This window comes from Crocodylus porosus, unplaced genomic scaffold (assembly GCF_001723895.1).
Source record: "Crocodylus porosus isolate Cpor-Errol unplaced genomic scaffold, CroPor_comp1, whole genome shotgun sequence".
Taxonomy (NCBI): domain Eukaryota; kingdom Metazoa; phylum Chordata; order Crocodylia; family Crocodylidae; genus Crocodylus; species Crocodylus porosus.
The window spans coordinates 21,091,320-21,118,718 of NW_017728921.1; positions in this window are offsets into that span (position 1 = coordinate 21,091,320).

A 27,399-nucleotide genomic window follows, 5' to 3' on the forward strand; every position below is an offset into this window, starting at 1 on the left:
GACCTCAGATGCAGCAGTGAGCCTGTGCATGTGGCCATGCAGTGCAGAGGGGCCAGCAGGGGCGACAGTATAGATTAGATTAGATTATATCTAAGGGGGTCTACACAAGATTACTATGATCAATCAAAAGTATGTGAATACTCATACTTACAATTCAAAGGGATCTGCACCTCTATTTGAAATTTCCAAAAGGGTCTGTGCTCCATTTACATTTTTTAGGGGGCTGTGCATGAAAAAAGTTGAAATCCATTGCTCTAGAGGCCTAGTCTGAATATGACTCTTGCTAAGCGCATCTACATGAGACGCCTTCATGTGCAGTGGACTGTTTTACTGTGCATTAGTGCATCACGGCAGAAAGCACACTAAAGCACTAATGTGCAGTAGAATTAATCTACTGTGCATTAACATCACAAGAAAAATACCTTTTCTACTGAGTATTAGTCTGTGCTTTATCTAGTACCTCATATTAAAGGTACTAAACTAAATGCACAGTAGCAATGGTGTATTAGTGAAAGTGTAGATGTGCCTGCTGAATGCATCACTTATGACTGATTCCCCTTTCAGGTGGGAATAGTAATGTAGGATCATGGATGCAATGACCTGTTACCATGAGTGTTGAGACAATCATACCACCGGTTGTGAAGGAAAAACTGGCACCAGCGTGCGGGGGTTATAACTCTGTCTCTGTCTTGCCTGTCTCCTCTCTACACTAACCAATTCCAGTCTTCTCAATCATCTCCCCAGAGCTTAAAGTATTCTTATTCCTTGTGTTGTGATGTCATGTATTTCTGCTTGGAAAAAGAGGTGACCAGACCTGAGTACTTGGGGGCATCCTGTTGGCTTATGTGATGGCACTGTAGTGTTTTTCAGGATTATTTCTATTCTATACAGATCTTAGTAACCATGTTCTCTTTTGCACTGTTGCACTTTGAGCAGAGGTGTCCATTGAACTGTCCCAAGTGATGCCTTAATCTTTCTCTGAGTGCTCACAGTTAATTTACCACCCACAAGTATATGTCAGTAATTCAAACAGCTCCTTCTAATTATTATTAATTAACATTTATCTTTGTGCAGAAAGGTTATAGCCCAACTGGGCCACATTTTTCTGCTGTTCAGATGTACAATAAGTGGCAGGCCCTGCCCCAAAGAGTTTACAACAGGGGTGGACAAAATGGCTGATCTGACCGGCATATGGCCCGTGGGTCAGACTTTGCCTGTCCCTGGTTTACAATGAAAGATTTAATGTGAATGGTTTTTACTTGCCCTGTTCCCTGCTATAGTACTGTTCCATCTGGGTCTTATTTAATTCCTAGAAGTCTTTTCTCCTTTATTTTTTGCAAATTGTGCCACCATCCTTCCAATCTTATGTCCAAGATCATCAGGGCCATCTAAGTTTGTCCCAACTGTGCTAAATCAGTTTAATACACATGCTAAGTGGGATTTTTCATTCAGTTTAAGCTGCAGAGCCAATGGGATTGGAAGATTGGAAGAAGTTCTCTTTTCCCGGTCATGAGAAGGCCCGATATAATTGTTACATATATCTGGTCTTAATATAAGCCTCAAAGCACTGTGCAGTTAAACTCTTCAAGTACTGGAAGTCAACCATTTATACCTCCTCTTTGATTTTGTTTCTGTAACTAGTTTCTGAGCTCTGCCACATTTTTTTTTTTGTCATCCCAGACTCCTGTTACCTATTAACAGGTCTTCCAAAGGACTTCGTAAAACTGCAAATAAATATTATTAAATATGTATTTTTCACTGTTTTATAGACAATTACAAATTCTAGAAGACAGGAGGAATTTGATAGTCCATTAATGATACCACTGATTTATTGTCCTTCAACTGGTCCATACAGACCTTCATAACTCTGCCTTTAATTATTCTTCAGTCTATTTTCCTAGGCCTTCAGAGAAGCTTACTACTCTGTAATTCAAAGGTGCATACCTCTGCTCAGTATTTCTTATTTTCTTGCTAAGTGATTCTCAGCCAAGGTACTGCAGCACCCTGGGTTGCCATGAGATCCTTTTAAGGATGCTGTGTGCTGCTGTGTAATGTTAGCACTGTTAAGTGTGCAAACACCTACACATGATTCACAAGATAAATCCAGAGAGTCCAAATAGGAATCCACAATGTCAAAAACATTCTGTCCTGTTGTGATCTCCCTGGACACATTCACTGAGGTGTTACCTAATTAGCTCCAGAGTAAATGTCTCAGCATCTACGTGAGTGACTCTGTTAGGCCACAGGAAACTAACAAGCTGTGCTGCAGGTTAGTATTTATAAATACTAGTACTGTCCTGCTGTGAAGTTTTTTTGTTCACAGCAATGCACGTGTAGACACTATGGGGCTGGCTGGGACATGAAGAAGCTTCAGTGTGGAGACTGCGTACTGACTAAACCCACACTGAAATGCCCTTGTGCACCAGCCAGCCCCTCTGGGCCCCCTGCCTGCTAGGGCTGCTCTGACCCAGTTCAATATGCTGTGGGCTTGGAGACAAGTTCAGATATGGCACCCAGGAGCAATAAATTCTGGTGTCATATGCATCAGAGTTTATTACTACAAATTAATTGCATGTGTAGATGCACCCGCTGAGTTCTTTGCAACAGAAGAATTGCTCTGTTATTTTTCTGTGTTCAAAAAGAAAGTGAAAAGAGCTGATCTTTTCCAAGGGTACCTTGAGTCTGAAAAAGGCACCCATGGAACCATCAGTCAGTTTCTTGCCAAGAGGGGTGACTTTAGGTGACTACCTGTGCAGGCTGTTGGGTAGCTTAAGACCGCACTCTCAAGTTCTAACTCCCCCTGTGCAATATCTAGGGATCTGGGATGCTTATCACAGAGTGCTGGATTACACAGTGGTGACAAGGCACCTAGAAGTTAGATGTTGCAGTGGTTAGTGTCATGCCACCTAACTCTCCCTCCTCCCTTTTTTTTTGATCTAGCCCTTAGCGACTTGCGTAGGTGAAAATGAAGGCCTGGAACAGAGTATTTTGAGTTGCAGAGCACAACTCTAACCACTAGGATACATTTGCACTGCTTGCCTTCCAATTCCTGTGATTTTTTTCCCACTTTTAAGTTAACTCCACGTGTTCCTCTCTCCTTCTGTCACACTTGCATTTGAGGAGCATTAACACTGACATATGTTAATAGCCAGAGCCAAGAGGTAGTTCTAGTGAGACCTATTCCCAGCTCCCTTTCTCTCTTGCTATGAAACAATAGACAGGTCTGTATCCCTATCTCAGTTCCCCCTCTGGAGCATGAGGCTAATTAACATTCAGGTCTCTTGTGGTCAGCATTTGTGAAGCACTATAAAATCCTGAGTTAGACTTGTGGCGGACAAGAAAGCTCTTAATATCATTAAACTGTCTCCCAATTAGGCTGTAACTTCAGTGTTGCCTGAGTGGGTCTGTGGTTTGCCTGTAAGCCATAGCTGACCTAAGAGCAAATACTTGTTGGTGTTCATTGCCCTCCAGGTGGTGTCTCAAAGGGCAAATCTCACAGCATAGCTGACATGCTGTGCAACAGGTCATGAGTACGTAATAGGTGGCTGTTATGGCAGAAGGCTATGCAGGAGCTGCTGGGAAGCCCCTGGTTTGGTTTCTTGAGTTAAAAAGTATAGTAGAATCAGATTGGACATTGGGTTTGGGGGGGAATGATGTAAGGAGAGCCACAGGTGGGAAATGGATGATGCCTGTAGAATAAATATTTTGTTGCGACATGAATGCCATTCAAATAAGTATTTGCCATGGGTTGATATGCGGATGCAGTCTCTGAAGTTGCTCACTGTGAGGAAACCCCACCTGACCAGATGTGCTAGGCATCACCTCCCAGCATAACTTGACCTGCAAAGGAAACAATAACATCAATCAGGAGATGGCACGATTCTAAAGGCCACTCCATCACCCTACTTCTCTGTCTCGGGGTTGGTGCTGTTCTGACCTGTTAGCAAAATTTTTGCCTGGGTGGTTCATGGCCAGGAGTTAAATGTCACCTTTCTCCCATCTCATTCCAGAGCAGTTCAACCTTTCCTGCCTGCCCAGTGTCCATGACACTGACTCAGCCTGCAGGTTGTTTGCACCTCGCATAACTCTACTGATGACTAGTACTCTCCTCATCACTTGTTATTCTTGTTCCCACAGCGGCAGTACAATGACATCTTCAACATGAAGATAGTCTGGTTCCTTGCCACCCTATCAGTCCTGCCCCTGTCTTGAGAGTTGTCCAGAGAACTGTCTTGGTAAACCCTAATCAATCTGGGACTGCCTCGAGATTCTGGTTGTTTCCTCAGTGGTTGGGAGTTCACCTGGCCTCATAGGAAAACAATTATTGTGCCAGGCCTTGATAAGAGGTGATGCTAAATAGTCTTGTACTGTGAAGGGGAACAGTTGCATTTGTCTGTGAAAAACAAGCTTCACCTTGCAGCAGGAAGCATGCTTCCCAGTCAGCGTGTTTACATGGGCATGTTAATGCACTACAATAAACTCTAGTACTTATTGTACCAGAGTTTATTGGTCCCTGGCATGCATTTATATGTGTGCCCTGGATCTCAGTATGTTGAGATGGGTCAGAGCAGCCCTGGCTGGGGGTGGGGGGGAGGGGGATCAGCTTGCCAGCCCAAGGCTCCTCCCCCCAGCTCAGCATGCTGTACAGGGGCTGGCTTAAGCATGAGGGTGTTTCAGCATGGGGCTAACTAGTGGCAACCACCACAATGAAGCACCCTCATGCCCCAGCCAGCCCGGGTAGCAATTACATGGGCACTGCTGGGGAGTAAATTCATTTACTCCAGCCTAATGGAAGTGCATATGCAGACACATGATGCTTATTGCATGTTTACTGTGCAGCTAATTACTGCACAGTAAATATCTCATGTAGACATGCCCAGCAAGACTTTTTGGATGGCTTGGAGAAAATGGAATTTAGGCTAGTAGGAAACTGTTCATAAATGTGCAGTTCAGCTGATGCTGTCTGAGCCGCATGCCATAGCCTGTGTTTGCTTCCAGAATCTCTAGGCAGTTTGCTTCTTATGTGCTCTTACAGAGTGTTCCAGGATCTGCGTCTCCTGTAACAGCCAGGCTATTAGTTTTTTCTTCATGGAGCACAACTTGAGCTTACTGGGCAGCCCAGAGAGTACCTTGCTGTAGGAAGCTTTAGATTGGGTGGATGAAATTGGCTCCAGTTTGGGGTCACTTCAGCATGCTTCTTCTGTTCCGTGCCTTCCCAAGGGGAGGAGAATCACAGAACTCCATTAGTTGTAATGGCTGGTACTCCTGGGTTGGCTCGGGAATAAATTGTAAGCTCTACATTGTTTGGCAAAAGCTAAACAGAGCAGTATAGTTTGACCTAGAAAAGCCTCTTAATTCGTTTTTCATTTAGAAAGGGGCAATGGTCTTATCTAATCAAAAACCACATCCTTCAGAAGCAGAGTCACTGCAGCCAAGTTAACTCAATTAGTAAATCACCACAATGAGCTATTTAGAGGCAGCCCTTAATGGTTTTAGCAATGGGAGGATAATAATACAGTAACAAAGTGCCCTAATATACTGTGATGAGATAAACTGTCATCCCTTTTGGTTTCCATGAGGCTTTTGCAAAAGGACAGGATTGCACTGGGTTCTTCTACTCCAACATAAATCCGAACACATCCTCTCAGGCTGCCTGCTTGTCTAGGGGTCTGTATGCTGTGCTCCTCACTGGAACATCATATTTCTTCAACACAGCCACATTTTTGTTTTTTTTTAGACTGTGGAGAAGTGAAACCATACACTGCTGCAGGCATTGAAATGGGCTTATGTTCATAAAATAGCCAGTACCTCTTTTTGGACATGTCTGCACTGGCTCCATGTTGCTCTCACGAGAGGCACTGACAAGTAAATCCTGCCCACCTACTCCTACTCTGCATGCTTCAAACTTGGGCCTGAGGTTGTGAGGACACTCTGGAGATGCCTCCACTGCTGATCTCAGTTATGCCGAAGAAAGAGACCTTGACAGTAACAGCAAAAATGTTCCTTACTACCTCACTCTAATAACAACTGCATATGTGTAGAAGCAAACACTTGTATTTGGGTTTTCAAACACTGTAGTTTCTTTGTGATTCAGAATTTTCAGGCATTTAAATTAAATCACAGAACCACAAATAAAACACGTTACATTAAAAGAATTACACTATATTAGACTGTTGCTGAATCAAACACTTGGAAGTTAAGAAATAAAGCCTAGATTGTTTTGTTCAGTTTTACTTGGGCTCCTAGTGAGCACACTTTTTTGATAATTGAGTGATGACAGACTATTTTTCATATGGCACTTGCTTCATGTACTGCACAGGATGGACACTACTCAGGGATGAAACACCTGCTCAAGATTTCTTTTAAAAGACATTTTAATGTGTTGCTCCCATACATCATTCTAACTCTACTCTAAATGCAGGATTCATTTCGCCAAAGGCTTTTTCATTGTGTTCCCACTAAAGTAACTGAGTGGTATGCAATCAACAATGAATGTATAAGGAAATTATCTTATTCCCATTTTACATAATAAGAAGTGTGGCACACAGAGAAAGGGCAAAAATTGCTAAATTCAATTCTGCTTTCCTCTGAGTAAACTAGAAATGTGTGTGTTTCTCTTTGGTTTTGTTCAAAAAAGTGTTGATTTCCCTATTAAAGAAACAAAATGTTGCGACATTGTGAATACTCCAAGGCTATTGCATTAAGCACACCCAGTTTCATTTATTTTCTTTTTCCTTCTCAAACATTTTACTAGCAGGGAGTAATACCCAGCCACACTTAACTGGGGATGTGTCTTCTGAGAGAGAGAGAGAGAGAGAGAATGTGTTTGGGGCAAACTGAAAAAAATGGGTGGAAATGGTTCAGAGGCAGCAAAGTTCAAAGTTTTTGTTCCTTGTTGAAATGAAAAAATGAAACTTTTTCACTGTAGATACACTGAGCTACTTTGTTTAATGAAAAACAACATTTTGGTTCCATTTTGGACATATTTTTCAAAAAAGCAAAACAGTAGAAATGAACCATAGAGAAGTAGGGTTGGAAGAGACCTACAGAGGTCATCTAGTCCAACCCCATGCCTGAGGCAAGATCATTCTTTTCCAAAGCATCCTATACAATCCATAATCTAGACTCTATGTAAGACTAGCATCAACCCTGACATGACACAGACCTAGCAGCCACAGGTAAAGCAGGAGAACCATGGCAGCCAACATTTGACATCTATAAAATAATATCAGTATATGCTCAAGAGATCTGAGGTAGCAGACCACACCCCCCATGACAGAGGAAGGCAAAACACCCCATAGTCAGTTCCCATCTGGTCCTCGATCTGACCCTGAGCACAGGGGGAAGACCCCCTAGCCAGGCACCTCTGGCTTTAAATCCCAGCAGGCGCATTGTCACACTCTAGTCAAAGTCCTTAGCCTTGGCTGTAGCCAACACCCAATGCCTGTGAGGAAGGTTTGAAAACACCTTGACACATGTAGCATAGGGGAGGGGGGCAACCAGCAAAGCTTAGTGGCGAGCCCAGAAGTGGACTGGAAGTACTTCCAATCCACTTCTGGGTCTGCCAGGGAGCATGCTAGGGCCCCTGCACTCCTCCTGGCTCAGCAATCAGCCACAGGGGTACCCCAGGTGCCCTCCCAGACCCAGGAGGCACCAGTCGCTGAGTCACCAAATTGGGCCAAATTTCCACCAAATTGAATCAGGGACCGAAGCGTCACACAGCCATAATAAAAATGTTGAATTGCACTGGGCCTAGGATAAACTTCTATCAGACTCCACTCAAAACCTTCTGACATTTTGACATAGATCCATTTACAATTATCTTTTGATTGTGGACATTGAGCAAGCAATCCCCCTTAAAGTAGTTTTGTCCATTTGATCTGCTGTTGAGGATTTGTGGTTGGACTATGATTTGTTTGGAACCTCCCCTCAGGCCTGCTCACCGTGGGTGACCAGCCAGGAATGTGAGACTTCAACACAGGATCTGGTGAGTAATTGCCTCCTTTGGGAAATTTCCTCATTGTGTCTTTATTCATTGCAATCTCTGAGAAGACACAAAGATCCAGGTGGATCAATGCAGTCATCATCCCCTGGCAGCACTCACTACTAGGAGTGAGTGAGTACAGTCCTACAGGGAGGATATCTGCTAAGTCAAGAGAAACAGACAGCAGGTGTGCAGGTGGTAAAGAATCAGGCCAGAGCAATGAGTCTGCTAATGGGAAAAAATGTGAAACCCCCCTGACCCTGGATCTGAAGACTGGAAGTCAGGTGACTGGAAGGAGGTAGAAGAATGGCTATATAAGCCTAGCCCAGGACCAGAAGGAGCTCTTGAATGTCTTCTAGAAATAAGTACTGTCTTGAGTTTGAATTTTTCATGTTATGAGTGGAGTTTTGGGGTGTCTGGTAGAATAAAGCTAAATGGTTTAGTGGCTGAAGACAGGAGAGAGATCCCTGCAAAGGTCAAGGACCCGGTGGGTGGCATGGACAGAATCTCGGACAGGGCTAGGGAACCAGTGAATGAGTGGAAGGGGGTGAAGCACTGAAAGAGCCCTGCAAGGGTTGGGGAACTTATGGGCTGTGTGAGAAGAGGCTTGAGACAGGGCCAGGGACCTCATGAATAGGGAGAGACCTGCCAAGACCAGGGGTCTGGTGGGTGGAGTGGGCTAAAGCTGAGAGGGCAAACAGGTTCTCAGTGGCTAGTGCTTGGGTGGGGCTAGGAACCATATGGAGGCTTGTTTAGGAAGATCCCTGAGGCATTGACATGGCAATGTTGGTGATTGGAGGCTGGGATTACTGCCCCTAAGGTGATTCGGGCCAGGGGGACACACATAAGGCAATGGCTGGTGCTGGCAGTGTCCCTTGTAGGTGTGAATAATTCGCTGGAGGGTCTGAGCCCTATGACACTGATAGCCAGCAGGCCCAGGGTCAAAAAGGAGAGTGAAGCAGGGCCAGGAGGCCTAGAGCTGAGAGAAGGAACAAGAGAGTAATACCTTGATTAGGCAGGACTTAGAGCCAAGATATGACTGCCTAGGGATGAGCTAGGCAGAGTAAAGCATGCAAGGCTCCCTCTGATCTCTCAGGGCAGTTTCCATATCTCTGATTTAGACATCACGGAGTGTCAGGTGAGCATAAGGTGATGATCTGACAGACTAGCAGGGTGAGACAGGGTCAGATTGATTGCTATGGGGAGCCATGACTGTCCTCTGGAGGTGAATCCCATTACAGTGCTCTAGACTGCAAGTTAGGGAGTGCACAGAACACTTCCCATCCCTCCTTTTGAAGCTATTCCCTGGTCAACCAAGAAATGGATATACATCAGGCCAGGAAGATGAGACCAAACTGGTTCAGTGAGATGGCTGCCCTTCCGAAAGGGAAAAAAAAGTCCTATGTTTTAACTAGGCTCTTTGCTCTAATGGGGCAGAAAACTATCCACAGCTCTCTATGCATTGTATCCAATGAATACTAAATGTACAGTACAGTGCCTCAACTTTAAAAGGACCACTGGAGACAAGACTACCAAATTCCGTTTTTTGGTTTTTCCTGGGCCACAATTTTGGGACTTATGCTTAGGTACATGCAATGGAGCTAAAGCATAGCTTGCTGCACATGCGCAATGGAGTAGAATTTCAAGATGTGCGTATGCTTAAAATGGCATGTAGGCAGCTGTGGAATGGGCAATTGGGAAGGAAAAGTGAAATAGGATTCTGTGCTTTGTTTAACAAACTTATCTATTCATTGTCACATCCCATGACCTATTGGGCTATGCAGTGATAATCATTTGCTTGCCCTGGGTCAAAATTCTTAACTATCTTATACAAAGTGGAAAAAATCCTAACAGGTAAGATTGAGGCAACCCCTTCCTCAAGCTGTGCTATAGGAGACAATGATTCAAAGCCCTGCTTTTAATTAGGGACAGAACAGATGTAAAGTTGAGAAGGTATCTCTAACCTGGTTTTGGGGCACTCACTTGGGAGGCAGACAGATGGTTCCCCACTCTCTGGGTGCCTGTCCTAATCATCAGGATGTTGGGTGAAAGGAGACCTCCTGCATGACTAGTTTTGTTATTGTTTCTCTGAAAAAGTTTTAAAGCCAAAAATATTTGGCAAATCCAGGTCAAGTACTTCTGGGTTGACCATAACTGCATTTTTTAGCAAATATTTACATCTGTAACTCCCTGTCTGAAGCTGTGTAGATTCGTTCTTCAGAAGTTTTCACCTTTGCTTCTGGTGCCATTATGCCACTTTGTATTTACTCACCTCTTTTCTCTATATCCAGCTTAAGTCTGGGATTGGTCTAGAAAGTAAAAACCTTCCCAATGCTGTTTACCACCTCCTTAATCACATGACAAAATATGTCCATTTGGACTCCATTCACAGATTTCATAGACATTAGGGCTGGAAGGGACCTCACAAGCCCATCGTGTCCGGTCCCCTGCCCAATGGATAGGAAGTCAGCTGGGGTCAGGTGTACTATTTGACCATCTCTATTTTTGGGACCAATATAAAATAGACACTGAATATTTACTTAGCATAACCTATGTCATTGATTTCTCCTCTAAGGGGAAACTGACCTGCAACTTATATGTTAAATATAAATATTAAGGATTTGATAAAGCATTTGACTTGGTACTGCATGATGTTGTGATTTAAGAGCATGTGTCACAAGAGCCCACTAAATGGATTGAGAACTGGCTACTGAACATATTTCTAATGATAGTAGACAATAGTGATGGGGGGTATTATATCTAGTGGGATTCCATGGGAATTGGTACTAGAGCTGACTAATCAACATTTCAGTGACAGTATCGGAATAAACACAATGGGCGCATCCAGATGAGCATGCATGTGCCTGTTGCCCCGCCTCAAACCCCTTTGAAGCGGGGCAACAGGCATGTACGGGAATGAAAAAATGTTCCCCACTCCGCAAGTTTGCAGCACGGGGAGAAAATTAGACTCCCGATTATCCAAGGGTCTAAAAAAACCTGCTTCGCAATACAGCAGAGCAAGCATGGTTCAAGACCATGCCTGGAGCCAGTCCTCCAAAAGAGATGCTCTGGTTTTGGCCAGAGTGTCTCTTTTGTGTTCCTGCTGCCCCCGGTACTGTCCAAGGTAAGTCAGGGGTGCATTTCATGGGTGTTGAGGGGGGTGAGGGGTGGCAGGGGGATGTGGGGGGGATTTGGAAAGTGGCAGGAGGGGATGTCCCAGGGGCTGCAGGGAGGTGAGGACCTGGCCCAGTTCCCTGAGGCTCACTAGTCTGGCTTTGCACCGGAGCAGGTTGCACAGCTCTGAGAGGCACACACAGGAGCCACGCCTCCTGGAGCCCTGTGACCCGCTCCAGTGCAAGACCGGACTAGCTAGCCACATGGGGCTGCGCCAGGTCCTCACCCCCCACAGGCACAGGGGGCAGAGGTGGGAGCTGGCCCTGAGGCCCAGCTCATGCTGATAGGACCTGGATCAGCATGCGGTTCCCAAGTGGGTCCTGCTGCAGCCGGGCCCTTCCTATAGCTGGAGGACTTGGCCCAGCATGCAGGGACCACGTGGGTCCAAGCTGGGTCTGCTGGCCCTGGGGCTGCTTGTGCCAGCATGGGCCGGGCCCCAGGGCTGGCTCCTGCCTCTGACCCCTCTGCCTGCAGGGGGGTGAGGACCTGGCCCATGTGGCTCGCTAGTCTGGTCTTGCACCAGAGCAGGTCACAGGGCTCCGGGAGGCGTGGCTCCTGTGCATGCCTCCTGGAGCTATGCAACCTGCTTTGGTGCAAACCCAGACTAACAAGCCTCAGGGATCTGGACCCAGCCTGGCTGGGCTGCAGAGGGGGACCAGGAACTGGCTGGGCCTGGCAAGTGGTCCCCGCATGCCGCACCGGGTCCTGCTGCCACAAAACCAGCCCAGCTGGGTGGCAAGAGCAGCCCCAGGGCTGGCAGAACCAGGCTGGGCTCAGTGCATGGTCCCCCCACTGCTGTTGTTAAAGGTTAGTTATGGGCCCTTGGCGGGGGGGGGCCCTGTGAGGTATAGGGGCTGTGGCCCTCCAGGGTGGAGCTGGCCAGGGGGTCCTTTAGGGTGCCTGGGACCCTGGGCAGAGGGGCTGGGGCCCTGTGGGGGATAGGGGCTGGGGCCCCCCAGGGGGGAGCTGGAACCCTGGGTGGGGGAGCATTCCATGTGCTGTGTGGGGGGGCTGCACCCTGTGGGGCCAGAGGACCCACCCCTCCTGAGCAGCCTCCCCCACAAGGTCCCGCACACCCACAGTGCCCCTAGCAATTGCCCCACTCCTACCCACAGACCAACCCATATCCCTCCACATCCACCCACCCACCTTCCCCCACACCCCTTATCACCCCCTTTCTACAAACCCCACATCCCCCATCACACACCCATCATGTGCGAAGAAAACCAAAAGCACAGATCAACACATCAATATTTAGAATTTATTTTTTCATGATGATAGAGACACTGGTAGGCTTCCAAATTGCTTTAACATTGTAAATATACCAATAAAGCATTGCCCAACTTATCCCTCTCTCTCTCTGTCTCTAGATGTGTGTGTGTGTACAGTGTTTTGTTTTGTTTTTAATGTGGAAGAACATGGATTTGGGGGTATTTTAAAAAATGGATTTGGGATGCTGTTGGAGCAGTCCAGCTGGCACAAGGGGTAGTGTCCCCAGGTATCAATTGTCTGGGCCCCAGAACCTCCGGAGAGTGAGTAGCCCCGAGCTGCTTCCTGGGGAAGCTTTTTATACTTCTGAGGCCAGGCCAGGGCAGGTTTTTATACTACTGGGGACATCGCAGGTGCTGGCCCTGGGCTCTAGCTCCCCCTGGCTGCAGATCTGGAAGGAACCAGGCAGGGTTATTTTGCCCCAAGTGGCACAATTTGCTCCACAACAAAGTGCATGTCTGAGTATGTGCACTGAGGCAAAAAGCCCCAACTCAATTTGCACTGCTTCTATTTGAGCTGCTGCAAGCACACATGTGGACACATCCAATCACTTCAGATAAAATTTGCAGATAACATATAAATAGGCAGGGATGAATAATGTTGAGGACAGAGTAGTTATACAGTGCAGTCTATCACCTGGTAAGCTGAGGCAAATGAAACAAAATTTGTTTTGATAGAGCAATAAGCAAATTTAGATGTCTAAGAAGAAGGAGTGGAGACCATACCAATAGAATGGGAAAATGTATCCTGGAAGCTGTGAAGATGAAATGTATATAAGGGTCATAATAGACAAGCAGCTCAGCATAAGGTCCTAGTGCAGCGATGTGGCGAAGAGATCTAACATGATACTTGGATGCAAGTAAAACTCTACTTCTGCATCAGCACTGTCAGACAAATATGGGACTACTGTGCCTAGTTCTTGAGTCCATGTTTAGAAACCCACATCTTGAAAAATTGGAAAGGGTGCAGAAAAGAACAACAAATTATTTGTGAATTGGTGAAAACACTGTATAACGGGGAAACTTAAAGAGCTTACTCTTTTCATTTATCAAAAAGAAAACCAAGCTATGACTTGATTACAGTGTATAAATATATTTGCAGGGCAACGTACGCGGTACTAAAGGACTTTTTAATCTAGTAGAGAAAGTCAGAACAGCATCCAATGGCTGTGTAAAATGAAGATGCATTTATTCAAATTCAAAACAAGGTGTGCATTTTTCATAGTGAAAGTGATTACCTGTTGGAGCAGACTACCAAGGAAAGTGATACATTTTTCATCTCTGTGTCTTCAAATCAAAGTTTGATGTCTTTCTACAATGGTACTTTAGCTAAACACAAGTTATGGGTAACCAAGGGAAATCTAAAGGTTGGCAATGGACAGAATATCAGACTAAATAGTCTAAGGGTCCCTTTTGGTCTTGAAGTCTATGAACCTGAGAGTCTGTGAACATTGCTACTGTTTAACAGAGGTGACAAAACAAATGTCTCCTGGACTGGGACTGGAAATCAGATCAAGTAAAGGACTAAGTATGCTGCTATGAACCCTAACAAAAAGATTGGGACCATCCTTCTCTATTGTGTGGTGTGTGGCACTTCACCTTTGTGGAAATGAGTAGGTAGAAATTTTCCATGAAGAGCTCTCATTTACACTTGAAGTTCTTTACAACATCCTGGTAGTGCCCTTTTGGTGAGTATAAATGTAATTTATTCTCACTCTAAGGGACCTTCATACTGCCAGAGCAGTGGTAAAAAAGACCTCTATAAATAAGAGTTAGATCCAGAGTATGAGTTCCCGGGGGTACTACCTTGTGGTAAAGAAATAATCTGTATAGCAGGCAGTTTGACTCAAAAACCGGGGGAAAGGCCGCATTCTCCCATCTTATAAGTACAGCATTGATTTCCTGGGAACCGAGGGGTGAAATCTTGTTCAGGGGAGAGCATGGTGGAGTTCTGAAAAATGCAGCTTTCTAAAGGAATCTAGTTGTTTTATTGTTTTACTTTAAATGAAGCATCAAGGCCAGTAGGCACTGATACTTTGATACTGTCTTAGCTTTTTATTCCATGACTTATAAGTCATAAGAATGTTAGAGGACCCTCTTGTGTAGTATTTTTGGCATAAATCTACTTTACTTTATGCATCCAAATGTCAGTTTCCCAGCTGCATAATTGCCTTTTTTGCACTTACACACAGTTTGCAGTCCATATGCAGTACAGATGTGCAGGAGTCCTCCATGCTGTTATTGTGAGAGAGAAAAATGTAGGTCCTGAGACTACAAGAGACCGTGTGTAGCTCAATGAAATGGCTGCCCTTCTTTGAAGGGGGGCGGGGGCAGGGCTCTGGAGTCTAGCATGCACCCTTGCTTCCAGTGAAGCAAAAAATTCCTTACTACTCCTCATCCCTTACATGCAAATTGCAATAGCTCAGCTTCAAGAGGAAGGCTGGAGAGCAGCTGCCAAATTTACCAACCTGTGAATGAGAGGTTATAGCATTGTTCTCGGAAATTCAACCACCTTCTGAATACATTGCTTCCTGCCTGCATGATGCCCTAACCACTCATCTCTTGGGCTCATTCCTGCTTGCCTGCAATTTCAGGACTTATACTGTATATTGACCTGCATGCATGCCTTTCCAGAGTGGCCTACTTATGCATGCTTAGTAGCCATGTGGATGATCCATAGTGCTGGGGGAATAGGATCACAAACTTGGCATAAGTGCCAAGACCAACACATGACTCAGTGGCCACATCCACATCAAACACTGACTGTGCAGTAGCCTGATACTTCTGCACAGTAGGGGTGTGCAAAATGGGCTGTATTTGATTCGGATTTGGCCCAAATCAAGGACAGTGATTTGACTAGTTGATTCAGATCACTGTCCCAGTTTGATTTGCCTGAATCCGAATCTGGAGATTTGATGCTGATTCAGAAAATTAGCGATTCAGCCATAGACACAGCTTAAAATGTTTTTTCTACATACCTCGAGGTACCAGGTATGGCTTGTGAATGCTGCAATGCTGAGGCAGATGGAGCATCCCATAGGAGCATGGGGGGGGGGCCCACCTGCTCTGCAAGGGACCCCCCCAGCTCAGTGATCAGCTGTGGGGGGACCCCAGATGCCCCCCCCCCCATCCAGGAGGCACCAGTTGCTGAGCTAGAGGGTCCCCGGCATGCTCCCCAGCAGACCTGGAAGTGGACCAGAAGCACTTCTAGGTCCACTGCTGAGCATCTCCCGTGGGATGCTCCATCTGCCTCTTAGCATTCATGAGCCACCTGGTGCCTTGAGGTATGTAGAAAAAAACATTTAAAGCTGTATCTATGTTCAAATCATTGAATCTCTCTGAATTGATTCAGAGGGTTCCAGTTCGATTTGGAGAGATTAAAAGTATTAAAGTATCTGTCTGCAGGACTTTACTACTATAGCCTACAACAGGGGTTTTCAACCTTTTCAGTAAGTGTACTCAGGGCAGCTGGGGAGGGGAGTGGCATGCGGATGGATGCAGAATTAGAGTACGCTTACTAAAAAAGGAGCAGAGTGGCAGCAGTGTGTTAGGGTTATCATATTTCCAAGTCCAAAAAAGAGGATGCCTTGGGGGAGTGGGTAGGGGGAATATGATGGGGGGTGGGGGGCAGTGACACGCCAGTGCCTTGCTCCCTTCCCTCCTTGCTGGTGCCCCTCACTCCTGACCTGTAGCACCCTGGCACTGCCAGTGCCCTGCACACCCAACCCACAGTCACCACCGCCACCCCTCAATCCTGATCCCCAGCCCCCTGCCCCCTCCCAGCCCTGCCAGTGCCCTGCACTCCCAACCCTTTGTACGCTCTGCTGCATCGGATCGCCCTTCCCCTGCTCTCACCATCAGAGTAAAGCAAAATTGGGAACTTGGCTCCCGACTGTGCACATGCCTAACTAGGTATTCTGGGAACTGCAGTTCTATCTAGCAGTGGCCATGCTGAAAATGGACTAGGGTAGGAAATCCCAGACTTCTTGCTTGTATTTAGAAAATCCACCTGGAAGCAACACAGGGAGACAAAAAAGAGGACATATCCAGGAAAGGTTGGACATATGGTAACCTGGGTGGTGGGAAGTGGTGGTATGGGGTAGTGGGAAGCTTCCTCCCCCTGACACCCCTCTCCACATCTGTGTCCAACCAGCCTGGTGGTGCCTGTGCACTCCGCAGATGGGTGCCACTGCCCTCACTCACCACCAGCACGCTCCTGCATGGCAGTGGCATTTCATCCCTGCCTACCCGTGCATACTCCAGGGGTACATGGACCCCTGGTTGACAACCCCTGGCCTACAACTTTCCCACCTGTCATAGGATCATGGGGTTGGAACAGACATTGAGGATCATGCCTACTCAAGACTTCAGGATTTTACTCTAGTCTTTCTGCTCCTGGCCTACTCTATTTGAATACAGTAGATTTTTATTCCATTTGGTATGTTTAACTTGTATATTAAGAGTAAATGAGATTTCCAGCAGAGCATATGTCTGAAAAGGCAACTTCTTAAACATCTGTTGCAGCAAAAATGTATGGGCTAGATCCTCACCCCTGAGCATAGGAGCTCTGTTGAATTAGGAGTTTTGCAAGGCTAGGCCTGTTAGAAAGCAACAGTTAGGAAAGGCTTGCACAAGAAAAGATAAAACATCAACAAATTGGGGGCAAAGAATTCAGAACATTTGTTTCTCGCTTCCAGCCCATTCTACCCCTTCCTCCAGGTTTTAGTAGAGCCACAGTTTATTGGCAGCTGTCCACAGCTGTGTTGTGTGTGGTGTGAGGGGAGAGTCCAGAGTAACCACTTTACTAGGCACTATCATTCCATAAACTTGAGTTCTTTGAGACAAGAACTGACTGCTCTCTGGTGTGTGCTTAGACTATGCCTGCTACCATGAGGCCAAGGCCCATACAGGACTTGTGGAGATTGCTGTAACATAAAGATGACATAATAATCATCTCTGGAACTCACTATGCCAGGCATCCTCTCTTATGAGTGAGAGGAAAGGCCCAGAAGGGATGGGACCAAATTAGAAATGCAAAAATGGAGATTTGCTTAGTGAAACAGCCTCTCTGTGTTAAGTCCTAGGGAGGCAGAGATGCAAATGAACAAAATCCATCACTGAGAGTTCACAGATGAGGAGATGAAACTTGGCAAAGTGCTCACCCAGATGATTGGTGCTGGGCTGATTTCAGAAATGGAGCTTAGTGCTCAGTCTCTTTCCAATGATCTGCATAAAATTAATGATTCAGCTAAAGCGAATGATGAAATGTTATATGACTCCTGAGATCAGGGGATAGATAAACAGGTGTAAACATATCAAATGCCTACAATAACAGGATTTTTTCAGAAGGTGGTAAAGAAAAGAAACTTATCAGTAATAAAGAAGCTGATCAGGCCTAAGACAGCAGCTCAAGATGGTTTCCTGTGATATTGTGATTTATTTAGAAAATGACTGGAGGCAGAGAGATGCATTTTTTTTTCTTTGAAATGGAAATTGCTATAGTCAGTTGGTGAACTGAGTGAGGCAATGTGAACTGTGCTTTGGTACAGTCCAAGTTCCATATTATTGATGGGTGATTCTTTGTGTGAATATTGTACAGCCATAGTAACTAGAAACTCCAGCTCCAAGTAGGATAGGCAAGTACATACACAGAACAAGAGGTATACCCTGCCCCCGAGAAGCTTGCAATCAAAATTCAAGAAAAATCAAGCTGGGGGAAATGGAGGTACTAGGCCAAGATCACAATGCGAGTACCTAACTGACCAGAGCATACATCCTCCACACCTCAACATTTTATCTGAAGTTTGGGGAGTATTAGACACTTCCATAGGAATCGCTCACGATCTAACTGCAACTGAGAAAATCAATACCAGAAGGAATTAAGCTTCTTTCTAAGGATACAGTTGTTTGTTTTCATCAGTTAGTGAGAATTAGTTCAACAGCATTAAGAGTAATAAGAGGGTTCAATAAATGTTGTAGTTGTTGTCTGAAATAAATTCTCCATGTTGAAAACACACACAAAATTTTTAAACAGCAACAACTTTATTTACATAGCATCAGCTGGGTGTTTTATTTAGGCAAAGCATTTATGAAAGCCATAGCAAGAAATGCAGGTTTGAGCATGTTGAAACATGTTTTGAGCAGGCCCAACCACAAGGAAAGTTTTATATTTACTTTTTACAAATTGCATCACCATCCTATCATTTTGTACTAAATTATCGAATAATACAATTTAAAAATCTGTTCAAAAGATAGCCCCTTGTTACGGTGGTGCACAAAGAACACACAGTGGTATCTCTCATACATTTGCCATCTGTCTGTACCAGCTGCATGTACTTTTTTATGCAGTTACTGTTTTCAAAATCTGGTTGTAGGGCTTTTGTCGGGGTTTGTTCTCAATTGACGTAGAGGGCCACAAAATTAATATTGTAATATTTAAAGGGATTTAATATTTAAAGGGATCACGCTAACACCCATATGGTGCATTAAAGGGATTTAAATATTACAATATTAATTTTGTGGCCCTCTACGTCAATTGAGAACAAACCCTGACAACAGCCCTACAACCAGATTTTGAAAACAGAGGCTGCAAAAACTTTTTTAAAAAAAGAGGCTGCGAAATATGCCTCCCATACCAGCCCTGTACATCACAGGCATCCCCTGATATCTGGGAAGACCATACCCAGCCTGGGCTTCAAAATAATTTATGTACAAATTAGGGTCACCATAGATTTTTACCATCACTATTGTGCTTCTACTTATTTTAAAATATCTCAAAGTCTTCCGGGGGTGTAGGTAAAGCTTAATGATCACCTTACCAAAGCAAAATAAGATGTGTTTGTTCTGATACATCTTCATTTCAATACTGATTGTGTCAATGTGGTACCTATTCATGGGGACATAATGTAGCTTGTCATATGTAATGGTGACAGGGATGCAGCATAGTAAGGAAACTAAAAAGTCCCTGACAAGCTGATGTTCTGCCATGTCGGTTTAGACTTACAGTGAATTGGACCCTCCAGTAATATCAGTCGTGAAGGGTGCTTTTTTAACAATGGACCCAGGTAGCATTCCCAAAATATAGGCTAGCTCACTATGAGTGAAAAAAGCATAAGATCTATTGCTGGTTTTAAGTCTCACTTTTCTGATCACTTGATCACAGTGGATAATTAATTCAGGTGGAGTAGGTTGGCTGGCAATAATATTGTACATAAGATCCAGCAACTCTGTGATGGTTGCATAATACCTCTGACACAGTATATACTCCCATTTTTTAGTCTCAGAAACTATTTTGAAAGGGGTATCTTCACTGACGTTGTTCCAGCTGTGTGGGTATTGTAGTTCTGCTAATCCTATCTCCCAGTTCCTCAGAAGATCCAGAGGTTTAACCAGCTGTATAGTAAACTTTGAGCTGGTGGTCTGCAGAAAAATCCTAGCACTGTCGTTACTGAGCAAAGTGATGTAAAAGCCACCATCACTCATCTTGTCCTTCTGGCTGAGGTACCCCTATGTGTTACAAACTTGGGAGGCTTCCACCCAGCTGTTAAATTTAGCCAGCCACCCCAACCATTTCACCAGCAATCGTTCCTTTTTTCCCCATTCCTCTCATTGCTAGGACTTTTACAACCCTGTAAACTCTGTTCTGTTTGGGGTTCTCTTTTTGTAGCTTTTCAGGGTAAAAACAACCTTCAATATTTTCATTTTTGTAATCTTTTAGGTGGTATACAGACATCTGCACATGTCTAAGTACTTCATCCACTATGAAAATCTCATTGGTGAACATTCATTCGTAACCTTTTGAAACCTCCCTTTGGTCCTAGGCACCCTCATGTGGTTTCCTTTTCTGACCAGGAGTGCTGCTGCTTTTATTTTGAAATAGTCCCTGTACACAACTTTCCACACCTGTGGAGAGTTTGAGAAGTTCATGTCAACTGGCCTGGTGTGGATAGTTTTGTGAAAACTGTGGTTATAGCTCTTTATAAACTCTGGTAACACATCAGTGTAGCGGAAGGTGTTGTGGGCTGTAAAATACCTCCACATCTTTGATTTTAATGTTATGTTAAACCTCTCTATCACCCTTGCTTTCACTGCACTATTCATCACAAAATGGTGAATATTATACTGTTTTAACAGTTTGCCTAAAGACTTATTAAAACATTCTTTCCCATGATCAGTCTGTAATTTTTGAGGTATGCAGCCTTCTGTAAAAACGGGTTTAAAGTCCTGAGCTATTTCACTACCCAGCTTGTCTGTGTACCCTGGGTACACCCAGGGGGTGTGCCCTGTCCTCCCATGACAGTGCTGGGTCCTTCCCAGGCAGGGCGCTGAGGAAGGGGTCAGCTACTAGAGTGGCTTCCACCCCTCTCTATAGAGCTAGGCCAAAACCAAGTACTTAACTATGGACAAAATTTATTACAAGAATAAATACAGACACTTAGTATAAAACAAAGAATATTTACAAGGCTTAACAAATAATACTATATATAATATTCCATAATTCACATATAATACCAAATATGAACCAAATAACTTACAACCTATACAATGCAATTAACACATAGGGATATTAACCTATATAACCCAAGTATATTAACAATAGTAGTTATTTAAATCTTCACAAATAACAATACCAATATACACATTGAGGCATTACAACATGTAAACCATACACAATGACAACCTTAAAATAGGGAGTGCACTCAGTATCTCCCAGAGGGGTTTCCCTGAAGCTCCTCTTCTTTAGGGCCCTGGGATGTGGACACACCCCTTCCCCAATGGAGGGTGGAGGTGGTGAACCCTCCTCATGTGTCAGCCTCCCCTGCAGGGCCCACTTCCCCAGTAACTCATGCTTCCTCTCTTGAGAAGTCAAGGCTCATCCCCTGGTGGCTGATCGCACAAAAGCCTCCCCCAGTGGCACCTTCAGCTCTCCTCAACAGCCTGGCACCCCACACTGAGCACCCAGGGCACTCTCTGTCTTGTGGGAGCCAAGCCCTTGCAAGCTCCAACTCCCCGGTCTCACGCCAAGAGTGTTCCCCTTTCCTGGGCCCTGCTTTGGGGCTCTTTTAGTTAAAGGCGGAGCCGCACTGTAGGGCTCCGGTCACTCGGCCCAGGGCTGGGGCTAACCTGAGCAGCCCCGAGCTGCTCCCAGGGCAGTTCTTCATGCACCGACCCACACACTAGGTAAGGCCCAAGCAGCCATGAGCTGTTCCCAGGGCCAGTTCTCTGTGTGCTGATCTGCACACCGTGTGGGGCCCAAGCAGCCTCAAACTGCTCCCAGGGCCAGCTCTCCATGTGCCAGTCTGTATACCAACTGTCCAGTCACTTGCTGGGTTTGCAGGTTCAAGCCACCTCAAGAAGCTCCTAAAGCCTGATCCCTGTGCTCTGATTTGCACACCACTGAAGCTCAAGCAGTCCCTCATCTTCTCTCCCCAGCATGCTGAGCATGCTCCCCTTTTATACTCTTTAGGGGCTCCACCTCCGAAGTTCTTCAGACCTGACTGGTGTTGTTCCAATTCAGGTCCAGCTGCTCCTTGCCTCCTCCCTTCAGACAAGGGTGGGGCATTGCTTCCCTTGTGCTGCCTCTGGATTGGTGGGTGGGCTCCACCAATCAAACAGCAGACCCTCAAGCCTGGGACTCAACCCAAGCCCTGAAAAGGTAAGCCTGCTACATCTTTTTAGACCCACACCCCAGGCATACTTTGATAATTATGTCTATCACTTTTCAGATGTACTTAACTCCACAGTTGTGTTTGGAAAACTGCTGCATATCCACCAAATCTGCCTGCCATTGCTAATCAATATTTGAAACAACACTCTTTGTTTCTTTTAAAATGTCTTCTTGCCAGGTTGTGTAGGGTATAAGCATCCTGATTTGAAAGCCAGGCGAGTACCGCACTTTTGTTCAGAACTTTATTCTGTCTCTTGGACACTACAAAAAGTGAGTTCACCCTGCCAAAACTCCCAGCTTCTCCAGGAGAGTAATATATTTCCTTTAACAAAGCCTCCTGTGTAGACATGTCTGTAACCGCTGTGCCCCCACCCCACGCTAACACCCATATGGTGCATTCAAGCACTTGAGAACAAATTTAAACCATGGTGAATATACAAGGTTTATTAAACAGGTTATGAAATACAACATGAACGGTGGTATTGAACAGTTGTTCAAAACCAGGTCATGCAAGAAACCTTTTCTGAACAGAGGTGAGCTATTTATTATTATTATTATTTGAAAATAGTGCCCTGTACAGTCCTGCTTGGTGACTTTCGTGGGCTCACAGCCCTGCTCAGTGACCTCCACAAGCTCAAAGTCTGGGTTGGTAGCCGTTGTCTCTGAACAACACTGTTGCATCCGTCTTCAGTCTCAAACTGCTCTCTTTCAGCCAAGAACAAAAACAGTTCACGCAAAAGACCTTAACTGTCGGTGCAGTACCAACGTGCACGTTTTGAAAGCTCTCTATAAAGGCATTGTTTGCCTGCAAAAGGATTGTGATTAACGTAGGCCCAGACAGTTAAAAGAAAAATCACCCTCACAAAAATAATCTAAATTAGTTACTTCAGCAGAGCCCCTTGAGACACAGTTGTCCATGCTCTCCATTTGTTTGTGTTTATGATGTGTTTGTGTTTGTGATGTTCCACATCATGTGACTGGGGAGGGGGCAGGGTGAGCGGGGTTTGTGATGTCATGCACCATATAAGGGGAAAAGGGGCAGGGTGACAGAGGCGGGACATCTGGTCCCAAGATGGCAGCCAAGCTGTCACATTAATGGGGGTGTTCCATAATACTACTAAGGTTTCTGCATTTTAGTTTGGGTCCCTACACACAAAGTGGTGGAAACTGTGCCATTGCCACTATCCAATGAATATCAAATTCAATGGGCCACTGAAGAGGAGGGCTGGATACTGCCCAGGAAAAAAAAGACCTACCTGAAGCCTGGTAATTTAAAGCAACTTGCTAGGAAGTGGGTCATAATTTGAAAGTGTATTTTGGGGAAAGAGCTGCTTAGGCTCAAGATCTTATTCTCCCTAGGCAAATGTCCTAAGTGCTAGGTTTTGGGTTAAAAGGGAAGAAAAGCCTTTTTTTGTATTTTGGGTAGATGTGCCCACAGGGTGCTTTTATTCTCCATCCAGAAGAAACAGAATCCAAATTGCTTTTAGGTGCCAAAAATACTATTACATAGCTATGTAGATGCAAGAAACTGAAATAAGGCTTACTTCTGCCTCCACTTCCCTCCCCCTTCCTGCAGCTGCAAGAGTTTGCAGAGTATGAGAAAGTCATGCTTACTTAAGTCTTTAGAAAAATGAGATGCTTAGATAAGACAATGTTTTATAAAACCTTTGGTAACTTTTACCCCTTTTTCGCTGATTTTCTAGTAGCTTCAAAATAAAATATTGTGCGTTTAACTATTTTAATTGCATGATAAATGTAAAACCTGCTAGGTTTCTTAGTTAGGCAGGAGGGGCATGGCTCTCCATTTAACCCAATGAGGAACTTCAGTGTGTGGCAAGATGCCTCCATCTTGAAATCCCACTCCTCCATGACTACATAAGGTGCATGCATTTTTTGCATGACATACTGTCTATGCTGAAGTAAGAAGTAAAGAGGGTAGCTCCTCCTCCCTTGGTGTCCTAGTAATTATAACACTTGCCCAAACCACAGGAGACCCAGGTTCTTGTTTCCACTCTCCCTTCCACATGAAAGGGCTTGAACCCACACCCAGATAATCATTTTAGGCTGCAGGGTCCAGTTTTGGGCTTCACATCTTAAAAAGTTTGAGCATTTCAGGAGTCAGTGATAAATGATAAAAGGCTTGGAAGGCAAGACGTATGGAAAAGTTGAAAGAAATGGGTATATTCAGCTTGCAGAAGAAGAGATTTCAAGTGGGCATGATAGCAGTTTCCAAATATCTGAAGGCCTGCCCTAAAGAGAAGGGAAAAAAAAAAAGACTTTGCTTCACCAGTGCAGAGATGATGTCATGAACCAATGGCTGAAAGTTGAAGCAAAATAAGTTTAGACTGGATATCAGGAAAAATGTCCTTCGGTGTTAGATAGATGAAATAGTGGAATAGACTGCCATGGGAAGTTGCAGAACTTTCATCTGTGGAAGTTTAAGAAGAATTTGGATAAACATTCATAGATTCACAGATGTATGGACAGAAGGGACCCCCTGCCATGGGCAGGAGAGAATACTGGCCTCATATGACCCCAGCTAGGTAATCATCAAGCCTCCTCTTAAAGACTCCCAAGATAGGAGCCAGCACCACTTCCCTTGGATGTTGGTTTCAGATCCTAGCTGCCCTGACTGTGAAGTACTGCCTTCTAATGTCCAGCCTGAACCTACACTCAAACAATGTATGGCCATTATTTCTTGTTACTCTGGGAGGTGCTCAGGGGAACAGGGTCTCTCCCATTCCCCTCTGGTCCCCCCTGGTAAGTTTATAGATGGCCACCAGGTCTCCTCTCAGCCTTCTCTTGTGGAGGCTGAACAGGTTCAGGTCTCATAGCCTCTCCTCGTAGGGCCTGTCCTGCTGCCTCCTGATCATGCAAGTGGCCCTCCTCTGGACCCTCTCGATGCTGTCCACATCTCTCCTGAAGTGCGGCACCCAGAACTGGATGTAGAACTCCCAACTGTGGCCTGACTAGCGTCACATACAGGGGGAGGATCACCTCCTTGGCCCTGCTTGTGATGCATCTGTGGATGCATGACAAGATGCGGTCAGCCTTACTGACTGCATCCTCACATTGTCAGCCCATGTTCATTTGGAATCAGTAATGACTCCAAGATCTCTTTCTGCCTCTGTGCTTTTGAGAAGGGAGTTCCCCAGCCTATAAGTATGCTGCTGGTTCTTACTGCCCAAGTGCAGTACCCTGCACTTGTCAGTATTGAATCCCATCCTATTCTTATTTGCCCATCCCATAACCTGTCCAGGTCCAGCTGTATCCTGTCCCTCCATTCTAGCATGCCCACCTCACCCCAAATTTTGGTGTCATCTGCAAATTTGAACAGGATGCTTTTCACCCCCTCATCCAAGTCACTAATAAAGAAATTGAATAGTGCAGGCCTGAGGACTGAGCCCTGGAGGAGTCCACTTCCCACATCCCTCCAGGCTGAATATGACTCATCCACCCTCACTCTCTGGGTGCAGCCCCTCAGCCAATTTGCAGCCCATCTGACTGTGTAGGCATCAATGCTACAGTCACTTATCTTTTTAATGAGAATGGGGTGGGAGACAGTGACAAAGGCCTTCCTGAAGTCCAGAAAGACTACACCCTCCACAGCACCTGTGTCCAGTGATTTTGTGACCTGATTGTAAAAGGTAATCAGGTTGTTCTGACAGAACCTGCCCCTAATGAACCCATGCTGGTTGCCCCAAGCATCATAGCCCGTGCTGGCCCTTCACAGATGTGCTCCTGGATAATCTTCTCAAAGAGCCTCCCCAGGATTGAAGTAAGACCTATATTTGCCCAGGTCCTCCCTCCTTCCCTTTTTGAAAATAGGGACCACATTGGCCTTCTTCCAATCATCTGGCACCTGGCCAGAGCACCCCAAGTGCTCGTAAAGCCATGCCAGGGGCCCCTCAATAATCCCTGCCAATTCCCTCAGAACCCTGTGGTGGAGAGCATCTGGACCTGTTGACTTGAACATGTCCAGCCCCTCCAGAAGTTCCCTAACTCGGTCCTCCCTGACCCTAGGCCTGGCGGAGTCTCTCCTGAGTCTGTCCTGAATCTCGGTAGGGGTGTAATGGTCCCTGCACAAAAAAATGGAGGCAAAGAAATTGTTAAAAAGGTCTGCTTTTTCCTCTGGTGTAACCACCAGATTGCCAAGCATATCCTGCAGGGGTCCCACATTACCTGCTGCCTTCTTCATACCCCCTATGTATTTAAAAATGGATTTTTTGTTGTCCTTGATCCTTGATGCTAGCCCTAGTTCCATATCTGCCTTAGCTTTCCTAACAGCCCCCCTACAGACCTGAGTGATGGAGGTATACTCCTCTTTGGTGACAGCCCCAACCTTCCACTGGGTGTATGCCTCCTTTTTGGCTTTGGTCAGGGATACTCTAGGACAGGGGTTGGCAATTATTTCAGCTAGAGGGCTGCTTAATGACTTTTGGTGAGCTGTTGAGGTCTGAAAGGGTAGCTCCTCCTCTTGACAGGTGCCCTACCCCCTGGTCGCCATCTTGGCACCAGCAGTTCCATTACTAACACCTGACATTTGCCAATAGAAGTCCCTCCTCTTGCCCCTGGAAGTTCTCCTTTTGGGAAAAAGGGTTTGCCATATTGGAACGGGGGGAAAAATTATCTATATCTAGATATAGATATAGATATAGATATATATACACATATACACACACACACTAAAATTCAAACACCTATAATAACATATTTTACTCCCATTCTCCATGACCTGTCCATAGCAGTGGGTGGCGCCAGACCCTAGAGGTGCATGGCTTCAGCCGAGAACCCCAGAACTGCAAGCAAGCCTCATGTGATGGAACCAGGTAGAGCCCATGCCCAAGCTGGAACAGGGTCCACACTCCTGTTGTCCCACCCTGGGTCCCTGCTGGCCCCATTCCTGGCCTTGGGGCAACTAGTGCAGCCCCCATGCTCCTGCCTAGCTGCTGCTTTGCTCCAACTCACTTCTGCCTCCACTTCCCTCCCCCTTCCTGCAGCTGCAAACAGCACCACCACCACTACCACCCTCTGCTGCCACCACCACCACTATCCTTGCCACGGCCCCCCACCACTGCTTCCCTTCCCATGCCACTTCTCTTTCAACCACCCTACTCTCCCTCCTTCTGCCTGCTGCCACCACCACTCCCCCCCCCACCCCCAGCGCTGCCACTGCTACCATGTTCTCCACTGCTGCTTCCCTACCTGTGAGGCTGGGGTAAGGGCATCCCACAGGCAAGGGTGGTAATATAGCATGCACTGCCCCTGTGTGAGTGAACTGAACTCAGCCTCATGCGAGCAGAGCA